The sequence below is a fragment of the Triticum aestivum genome, chromosome 7A (genome assembly GCF_018294505.1).
Source record: "Triticum aestivum cultivar Chinese Spring chromosome 7A, IWGSC CS RefSeq v2.1, whole genome shotgun sequence".
Classification (NCBI taxonomy): Eukaryota; Viridiplantae; Streptophyta; class Magnoliopsida; order Poales; family Poaceae; genus Triticum; species Triticum aestivum.
The window spans coordinates 273,926,431-273,937,910 of record NC_057812.1 but is presented as its reverse complement, the minus strand read 5'-3'; positions in this window follow the sequence as shown (position 1 = coordinate 273,937,910).

Genomic DNA, 11,480 nt, shown 5'->3' with positions numbered 1-11,480 from the left:
GCAATCTCGGTGGGACCGATTCGCTCTTTCGGTGAGACCGAAAAGTTACGAAAGGGAAACAGAGAGTTTGCAATCCCATCTCGGTGAGACCGAGATCCCTATCGGTAGAACCGAATTGCTAGGGTTTGGCAGTGGCTTATGACAAGTGAAACTCGGTGGCTCCAGATAGAAAGAATCGGTAGGACCGAGTTTGGCTTAGGGTTTAGGTCATATGTGGATATGGGAAAGTAGTTGAGGGTTTGGGAGCATATCACTAAGCACATGAAGCAAGAGGCTCATTAAGCAACACCTCATCCCTCCTTGATAGTATTGGCTTTTCCTAAAGACTCAATGTGATCTTGGATCACTAAAATATAAAATGAAGAGTCTTGAGCTTTTGAGCTTGAGCCAATCCTTTGTCCTTAGCATTTTGAAGGAGTTCCCACAACCTTTAGTCCATGCCACTCCATTGTTAAACTTATCTGAAACATGCTAGATAGAAATATTAGTCCAACAAGAGATATGTTGTCATCAATTATCAAAACCACCTAGGGAGCACTTGTGCTTTCAATCTCCTCCTTTTTGGTAATTGATGGCAACATACATCAAAGCTTTAGATAAAGATATAAAGAACAGCAAGTAAAGCTTTGGAAGGACATGTAACAAGCATAGGCTCCCCTACATGTATGCACTCATGTAAATATGAAATATAGAGGCATGTGAGAGCATAACCATGACAGAGTAGGCTATGTGTTACATGTATCTTGGCCATATGCATCAGAGCAAAAGATTATCAAGGAAAATACCTTCATGCTCATGAGTCCTTGCAAACAGTATGTACATAAGCAAGAACTCCTCATACTCATGATTTTGATGCATATACTTACCTTGTGGTCTTGAGTTGGCTTAGGATGGAATGAACCTGCACAAACAAAGTTAGATAACACAGGTACATCCACTAGCCAGAGGAAACAAAAGAAACCACAAGAATACCAAGACTGGGATGACATGTAGAGAGTGAGTACAAGGTTCCACATTGGATTCAACATGTCCCCAAGAATAAAGATATGCAATGAATTTGACTGATTTCTTTCCCTTAGGTGTCTTGCTCCCCCTGAATCTTACATGGGATATTGGGAGAAGATGGGGAACAGAAAATCAGAGCTGAAAGATACAAATGGATAGAACTTAATGCAAATACACGTCTTTCCCCCAAAAAGGCATGTGACATCTCTCCTCTTGAACATCAAGCATCTGGGATCCTTGAGTATTCTCTCCCCCTGGAAGTCTCTCTCTCCCCCTTAATACTTTCTCTCTTGTAGGTTTGGTCCTTGAGACTTTTTCTCTCCCTTGATGTGATCCCTCTCTCCTACAAGCTTTGATGTGATCTCTCTCTCCCCCTTTGACATCAATTTCCAAGAAGGGCTTTCTGGAATCCGTCGTACAGGTTTGGTCCTTGAGACTCAGCACAAAGCAATGGATAAAACTGTGATGCTTGTAGAGGACAAGATTCATTGAGTAGAGCTGGATCAGAAGAAATATAGAACAAGTGGCAAACTGTTTTTCCTGTTGCGAAGTTGGTGGCACTGAGTGGTATGTTTCGGTGGCACCGAAAAGATTTGGTTGGACCGAAAATTACAAGTCGGTGAAACCGAGTTCACACAGATAAAAACACTTGTCACCTCATCTCACTAGACATGTAGGATCTCACAAAGATTTGCAATGAATTACCTGAAGGATTTGCAAGGAATTAAATGCAGAAAATGCAGAACATAAACAGAAAGAAAAGAGAAGAGACTGAAAAATCTAGATGGAGTTTTTTTTGTTTTTGAAAAAGAGAAAGAAACTAAACATGCATGAGATACACACAAAAAGAACACAAGAGACCTTCATCTAGAGTTGGGCGGTGACATAGTCACCTATGTTAGAGTATATTAACTTAGGAGTCAAGTGAGAAGACTTGATCATAGGTCATACTCATCGTTTAAGCTCAAAATGGGGTTATCATTTTTCGTTTAAGCATCTTGATGTATTCACATCTGGTTGAGTTGCTTTGACTCATGTCTTGGAGTAAAGCTTCTCTAAGATGGAATAACATACCTTGGGTGGTGGTGTGGTTCTTGCTCATGTAGTTGAACTTGTGTGGGTGCTCAAGGTTGATGTAGCTCATCAAGAGTTGGGAGCACCACTTGGAGTTTGAGTTCATCTACCTACATGGGTTAGTTCTTGCAAGGAAGAGCACTTGTGTATCCAAAAATGACAATCATGAAGCTCAACATAGAATTTGTCAAAGGATATGTTTGAATGGTTTTGTGCTTCCTTGTCTTCAACCACCATTGTGTAGAGTCTTGGTGATGTAGAGATTGCTCAAGATGTGAGTGAGTCGCAATCTCATGGAATTAGATTCAACCAAGCACCTACATGGGTTAGACAACATGCAAGGTGCAAATATATCCAAGACATAAGATGGTTATCATAAGAGATATATCATGGATTAGTCATAAGCTCATGTCTTGCATGTATCCAATGGAGTTTCTACTCCAAGTTCGAACCATCAATGATGTTCAATTCTCCTCTCAACCTGCAAAACACTTTCTCATCAAGAGGTTTAGTAAATAAATCCGCTAATTGCTTATTGCTGCGAACATGCTTAAGATCAATGTCACCCTTAGCAACATGATCTCGAATGAAATGATGACGAACTTCAATATGCTTAGTTCGAGAATGTTGTACAGGATTATGACCAATTTTGATAGCACTTTCATTGTCACAAAGTAGTGGAACATGTTTCACATAGATCCCATAATCTTTAAGAGTTTGGGTCATCCAAAGTAATTGAGCACAACATGAACCAGCGGCAATGTATTCCGCTTCGGCGGTGGATAAGGATACCGAGTTTTGTTTCTTGGAAGACCAAGACACAAGAGATCTACCAAGAAATTGACAAGTACCCGAAGTGGACTTTCTATCAACCTTATCTCCGGCATAATCCGAGTCGGAATAGCCAACAAGATCAAAAGAAGACCTCTTAGGATACCAAATGCCAAAATTTGGTGTATGGATTAAATATCTCACTATCCTTTTCACAGCCTTAAGATGACATTCTTTAGGAGCAGCTTGATATCATGCACACATGCACACACTTAGCATAATATCGGGACGTGAAGCACATAGGTATAACAATGAACCAACCATAGAGCGATAAACCTTTTGATCAACCGGTTCACCATCTTTGGTCAAATCATTATGTCCACTAGTAGGCATGGGTGTAGACATACCTTTGCATTCTTGCATATTGAACTTCTTGAATAAGTCCTTGGTGTACTATGTTTGAGAGACAAATGTACCTTCCTTAGTTTGCTTGATTTGCAAACCGAGAAAGAATTTGAGTTCACTCATCATAGACATCTCAAACTTCTCTGACATTAGCTTTCCAAAATTTTCACTAAATAGAGGGTTAGTTGAACCAAATATGATATCATCAACATAAATTTGGCATACAAATAGTTCTCCTTTAACCCTTTTAGTAAAAAGAGTAGAATCACTAAACTAGGATCACTAGAGTTCATCTTACTCAAAACTAGGATCACTAGAGTTCATCTTACTCAAGGCAATAGATTTATGGAGAATTTCATCCAAATTTTTCAAGGAATGATCGGGAAATCGTTCCTCGAGAAATTTTCATATAGTATAGGCACAATTAAGAGTAGGCAAATTAGCAATCAAATTTTTGGGCAATCCTCTAATGATGAGCTCAATAGTTCTAAGATTGCGAATCATGTCAATATCTTCATCTAGGGTAGGATGCAAAGGATCTATGTGAGGTGCACAAGGACTAGCAATATACTTGTTCAAATGATATTATTGAAGATTACAAGCATCTCATTTTTCCACTCGTGAAAATACTCTCCATCAAAAATAGGCACTCTATGTCTAAGACTCCCTAAAGTAGACACATCCATCTTCCTCCAATGGTGATTAAACCAATGCAATGGAAACCTGGTTCTGATACCACTTGTAGGATCTAGAAGTAGATGTGTCTAGAGGGGGGGGTGATTAGACACTTAGTGCTAAAGTTGCAATTTTTAGGCCTTTTTGGTTTGAGTGGAGTTTTAGGCACAATTTCAACATACACAATACATATCAAGCAAGCATGCAAAGAGTATATGAGCAGCGGAATGTAAAGCATGCAACTTGCAAGAATGTAAGGGGAAGGGTTTGGAGAATTCAAATGCAATTGGAGACACGGATGTTTTTCCCGTGGTTCGGATAGGTGGTGCTATCCTACATCCACGTTGATGGAGACTTCAACCCACGAAGGGTAACGGTTGCGCGAGTCCACGGAGGGCTCCACCCATGAAGGTTAATGGTTGCGCGAGTCCACGGAGGGCTCCACCCACGAAGGGTCCACGAAGAAGCAACCACCCACGAAGGGTCCACGAAGAAGCAACCTTGTCTATCCCACCATGGCCATCGCCCACGAAGGACTTTCCTCACTAGCGGTAGATCTTCACGAAGTAGGCGATCTCCTTGCCCTTACAAACTCCTTGATTCAACTCCACAATCTTGTCGGAGGCTCCCAAGTAACACCTAGCCAATCTAGGAGACACCACTCTCCAAGAAGTAACAAATGGTGTGTTGATGATGAACTCCTTGCTCTTGTGCTTCAAATGATAGTCTCCCCAACACTCAACTCTCTCTCATAGGATTTGGATTTTGTGGAAAGAAGATTTAAGTGGAGAGCAACTTGGGGAAGGCTAGAGATCAAGATTCATAGTGTAGGAATGGAATATCTTGGTCTCAACACATGAGTAGGTGGTTCTCTCTCAGAACATATGAGTTGGAATTGTGTATGTGTTCTGATGGCTCTCTCCACGAATGAAGAGGAGGTGGAGGGGTATATATAGCCTCCACACAAAATCCAACCGTTAACACAGTTTTCCAATCTCGGTGGGACCGAATCAACAAACTCGGTCGGACCGAAAAGGTAGACCTAGTGACCGTTAGAGATTTTCGGTGGGACTGACATGCAACTCGGTAGGACCGATATGGTTAGGGTTTGGGCATAACATAATCTCGGTGAGACCGATTACACAAACTCGGTGAGACCGAGTTTGGTAATAAGCTAACCAGAGAGTTGGTCAGGTAAACTCGGTGGGACCGATTTGCTCTTTCGGTGAGACCGAAAAGTTACAAAAAGGAAACAAAGAGTTTACACTGCAATCTTGGTGGGACCGATTCGCTCTTTCGGTGAGACCGAAAAGTTACGAAAGGGAAACAGAGAGTTTGCAATCCCATCTCGGTGAGACCGAGATCCCTATCGATAGAACCGAATTGCTAGGGTTTGGCAGTGGCTTATGACAAGTGAAACTCGGTGGCGCCGGATAGAAAGAATCGGTAGGACCGAGTTTGGCTTAGGGTTTAGGTCATATGTGGATATGGGAAAGTAGTTGAGGGTTTTGGAGCATATCACTAAGCACATGAAGCAAGAGGCTCATTGAGCAACACCTCATCCCTCCTTGATAGTATTGGCTTTTCCTAAAGACTCAATGTGATCTTGGATCACTAAAATATAAAATGAAGAGTCTTGAGCTTTTGAGCTTGAGCCAATCCTTTGTCCTTAGCATTTTGAAGGAGTTCCCACAACCTTTAGTCCATGCCACTCCATTGTTGAACTTATCTGAAACATGCTAGATAGAAATGTTAGTCCAACAAGAGATATGTTGTCATCAATTATCAAAACCACCTAGGGAGCACTTGTGCTTTCATAGATAGAGAGAGAGAGAGAGAGAGTGCGTGTGTGATATGTTAGAGACTGAGGCAATGATAACAGATTCTTTGTGTCTATGTGCGTGGAGGATAGAGAGAGACATGTACATGGGGCTTTGTGTTGTGTAACGTGGAGACACATATACATAATTAGAGAGTGAGTGTGTGAGATACACATGCGGACATGAGGAGAGATGAGGATCCAGGTAAATAGGTGTTTGTGCGTGTCTGTGTGTGTTTGTGCACGCGTTTGTGTGTGAGAGGGAGAGAGTGTATGTGGAGTAGAGAGACCACTGATGATGTAAACCTAGTATAAGGGAAGGGGAATGGTGTGACATGTGTAGTAGCGAGATAGCACGGGTGCGGGCGGGTGGAGCAGACTATTTGGAAGAGACATCGAGTGTGTGTGTGGGAGAGGGGTGTGAGAGCGAGAGAAAGAGAGAGCTAGCGATGGAGATAGAGAGAGAGAGGAAGAGAGGGGGCGAGAGGGGTCGTTTGTGTCCATAAATGGTGTATAGATAGGGAGACAACGTTGATGTTGTCCGAAATTGGCCTATGAACGGAGACGCAAGGGAAGCGAGTCATCTTGTGTGTGAGAGGGACTTCATGAGAGATCTAGAATAGATGGTGTAGAGAACAATGTGCGAAATAGAGAACGATTATACATTAGGGAGCTATGCAAAGAGTCACGACATATATGTATATAGGGAAGGAGCTGGGGCGGGTCCGCATGTGGGAGAGATAGAAAGAGGAGAGTGGTGCACAAGGAGACAAAGTGTGCTTGTTTGCAGTGGGGGTGGTGTGTGAGGTGAGTGCGCGAGAACCACATAACTAGGGAGATAGACGTTTGGGGCGACTTTTTGTGTGTATGGGAAATATACACTCTACATAGTGCGTGTGCTTGGGTAAGAGAGATAGCGGGAGACCTAGAGAGTGAGGGAAGAGATGTGTGCATGCCCGAGAGACAAAGTGATAGAGACCTATGTTGGGGTCCGGACTTTACAAGAGAGAGGGGTGTTAATGTGCTCGTGTGTTGGTGTTTGGGGGAGAGAACGACTTCTGTGTGTGTGTGTGGTGGTGGGGGTGACTTCAGATAAAGAGTGAGGTGTCTATATTTGAGAGACTTTAGCGTAATTGAGATATTGTGCACTCATGGTTGATCAATTTGTTTCATAGTTTGTACTATGAGATAACGATACTTTTGAACATGCGTGATATACCTTGATGTACCAGAATTACAAACCCAAGATTGGAATTTTGGAATTCGACTCCATCATTAGCTTTTGTAATTCATTTAAACGGAGGTACATTTTTTAAGCCGGGATTTCGTGATTTCAAATTCATATATCAAACCTAGAGATATACACATATGGGCATGTTCAAACTTTATAATCATCCACTTTATTCATACACATACACATTTTTGCTTTTGTCATCATATTTAGGATAAACACATTTGGAATTTCATTTGAATTGGACCGTATGATGGTATTTGCTTGTAGTAGCTCAATGATCCATATTTGAATTGAATGGACAATCTAAGTTTCGAGTTGGAGACATTGATTTTCAAAACTTGCACATTTTTTTGAGTGCAAAACAAACAAATTGTCGGCCATGATATCATAGTCGGCCGTACGAGAGCAGAATACTTATAATTTTAGGCGCCAAAAGCATTCAAACTTCCCGCTCACATCAAAATATCACGTGCCCGAAAGTTTAGCCCTGTGATATTCCTGTTTTACCCCTGCCACATGAACGGAAAAGGGCTGCTTTGGTAACTACATTGTTTTTCCCTCTTTGCCCCCAACATTCTTCCCCAGAGCCCCTCCCCTTCCCCTCCCCGACCCCCCCCCCCAACCACGACAAGCCGCCGAATCTAGTCCTCCGTCGCAGCGGTGGACCTCACACCCCGCCGGATCTACCTTCCGCACCTTGGAACCCCCAACTGCCAACTCACCACTTCACGGAGCCGCTTCAACGACTGGCTTGTCCACCGCTCCAGATCTCCTTGACCGCCATCATGGTCCATCGCACCGGATCTGCTTAACCGTTGCCCTCGTCCACCACAGTGTAGGCCCTTCACTGACTCCCTCGTCCGCCCCTTCGCTGGCCCTTCATACAAGCCCTCGTCCGCCGCAACAGATCCGCCTCACCGAAAGTACTATAAAACACGCCCGCCGAAGCCTTCGTCCACTGCACCGGACCCGCTCCACGGATGCCATATTCAACTCCACCGGCCCTGCTTTACCAACGCCGCGGCCTCATCAGGTTACTTCGATTTGTACTCCTTCGGTTTTTCTCTTTATCATGCAACTGTTCACTTACCACAGATGAGCTTTCTTGTATGTCGACAGGTGCCGCAACCGTAGCACCGGAGCCGCTTCAGCGACGGTGACAGCCGGCCCAAACTCAACCGCAACACGAGCACCATCGACGATCCTTAACTATCAAGTATGACAACGATACCCATACGCCGCCGAGAATCAGGTACTATTATCCAACGGCCGGCGCCTACGTTCACTTTCCTAGCATAAGCACTGCACCTTTGAATTTCTTCAGGGCATCATTCAGTTTTTCATGAGACACGTTATTCTGCTTGCACCTGTAGGGCCATACTTCTGGCAGTGAACATGTTACATGTGCTAAATTACATACCAGTGCACATATAGTTAATATGATTTAGTTTTGTTCTGATGCCACCTGTTGGTTCCATCAGACTGCTTAATGTTCTCTATGCTTAATTACACATCAGCAAACTAGCATGTGGTTCCGCTGCTTTTTGTTCATTTTACCCTACATTTTCTGATGCTAGCTATTACATCACTGCTCCGAGCCTCTGTTCATTACTTGTTTGTGTGTTCTTGATCTTCCCAAGTTGCACGACTAATTTGATGCTTCTATTAATTATGGAGCTGCCAACCCCATCAAGCAAAATATTTGTTCTTTTGGGGCCGGCACCTCGAACAAGCATAAAAATAGAGGGAAGCAGATATACTCCCTCCGATTCTATTTACTCTGCGCATAACTCTTGACCCGCATACCAAGGAGGGCATTGTTTTAATTTTTCTGGACTAATTTGCCAATTAATTAGGGCAGAGGTGGATGGGGCGGGGCACAAAAGGAAACCAGCACTAGGAATCGGCAACACGCAGACTAATACGAGAAAACTGAGAAAAAGTTATACGCAAAGTAAAAAGAATCGGAGGGAGTATTGTCGTGTATGCACACACCCTTCTTTAATTAGTTTAGATGAACCATTGATGATCAATTCGGACCAGTGCATGCGATCAAAATTAATTTTACCTAAATAGATGGTGCAGAATAAACTACAACAACTAGATTTGCAACCACGGGATGTTGACGATATCTTCAAAGAACATTGCAACAGCATCTAGGCTTCACAGCAACATATGGTAAGCCAGTGTGTTTTAGTACATGTGAAATGTAATGCGAGTGGGCTGCTTTCTTGGCTTGTGCCCTCAACGTGTAATCCTACCGAATTACAAATAGTTCAGTTGTCTGCTTTGCTGTATTGCTTGATTCGAATGCTTATTTGTTGTTACGCTATACCTGAGTTGGCCAATATGTCAGCAGTGCCTGCTGTACTATCGTAAAGAAATGCATGCCTATTTCATTTGAGTCCTTAACTTTTCCTCTCAAGTTCATCACAAGACTGTCTTCGTAGTTTATATGAGGCCACACTGTTAAGTTCTTTCTCAGATTATTTCAACTGCTTAGATGCCTTGGCAACTTAAATATAGCGGTTGTACACTCCCTTTCAACTAGGGATGTCAATTGGGTCCGGTTTAATCCTGATTGAAGTCCACTAGTGGTATGATAGTTCAAAAGAGTTTTTGTTTTTTTGAGGAGAATGAACTAGGGAGGTAGCAAAAACTAACTAGATGGGACTGGCGGATTTCGTTTATTTGCCACTTACATCCCTAGTTTCATCTTACCATTTTAATTTCTTTTCGGCTGATGCTGCTTTGAACCATTTAAATATAGTTTGCCATGCTCGGCAATAATTCGTCCATCGTTTACCATGTAAGCTTACTGCCTGGATCATACGATAACTATCTCTTACTGATGTCCAGCGGAAACCTTTCAGGATGCCGTTCACACTAGGACACAATGTACAACCCCCGAATCTATTTGTGGAAGCAGTGCGCCATCCATATTACCAGATGGTAGCAGTTCAGAGGCAACACCGCCAGAGAGCAGTCTGAGCACAAATATTATAGTGCTTGAGGCTCTACTAGAGGCAGAAAGATATGGTGTGGCTGCCATGAATGAGGTAATATTTATCTTGAGGCTGGAAATTACGGAATTAGCGGCACGCATTATGCAAGCAACCCAAGAATTGGAGGAAGTAAGAATGTTGCATTTGAAGACGGAGGAGGTCCTGCTGTTTCTGCTATCTGAAGCCCAAGATAATCTCGATTCTTCTTTAGATACCAGTTGAAATTTTCATTAGATTATTGTACTTGCATGTTGTGTCATGTCTCTGAATGGATTATGTTGCAAGACTCCCTATGTTGTCCATGTGTTGTAATGATCCGAATTTTTTAGGCGAGGTAATCCTCGGTACTTGTATGATTGACATAATGTGAACTGTTTGTCATGTGAGCATATTGTATTGGATGAAATAACGGTTTGACTCAGAGTGTATCCAACCTACTGAATTCGAAGATCACAACATTTCTAAATCATAATCATATATAAAGGTGGAATAAATCTTTGTTGTGGTTTTGAAAAAATAAATAACAAAACGTATAATTATCTGTGGATATTCATAATCGAATACAAATTGGATTTGAATTTAGTTTGCCAGGTCCCCGGGCAAACGTGAATGTTAATTCTCCCAAGTTTTGAACGAAGCAGCTAAACACCCACTATAATTTGTGGGCTGCTCGAAGCAAGTGTTTGCAAGATGGAAATTACTGTCTACCCCTGACACTTGACATCCTTATCGACAGGATTTACACTGCTGTCGATAGGGGTAGACTAGTAACTTCAATCAGACATGACACGATGGCATCTGAGCCCATTTAGACACGGTGGGCGCCAAACATGGGCGGCAAAACACATTTGATTCAAGCTTGTCTGAAAGACATGTGTCTCTTCCTCCATTTCCCCATTCATACACGGTGGGCGGCAAAACAAACTCTCCTCGTCCGAAATCGATGTCGGCTTATATTTTAAATAGGGGCAGATGTGTAACTTCCAACAGACGTGACACAACCGCCCTACCTGTCAGCCCCGTTCATACACCATGGGCGGCAAAACACCCTCTCCTCACCCGAAATCGATGTAGGCTAATATTTTAAATAGGGGCAGATGTGTAACTTCCATCAGACGTGACACAACCGCCCTACCTGTCAGCCCCGTTCATACACCGTGGGCACCAACCGTGGGCGGAAAAACACCCTCTCCTCGCCCGAAATAGTTACCGGCAAATATTTGGGAGATGCGAGATTACCGTCCTATCCCCAACCGACACGATATCCGAAATTTTAAACCGGGGATAAATTCGTAACTTTCCCCCATTTCAGAGAAGCGTGTCCCAAAGTTTGAGATCCCCCCTCCCCTCCATTTCCCCATTCATACACCGTCGGCGGCATGACAACCTCCGCACTGCGGCCAACCTCCTCCGTCCGCCACCCCATCCTCCACCTTGCTGGAGCCGCTACCCCTACCCCGTTGTCCACTGCAAGAGATGGATGTCTCTCATC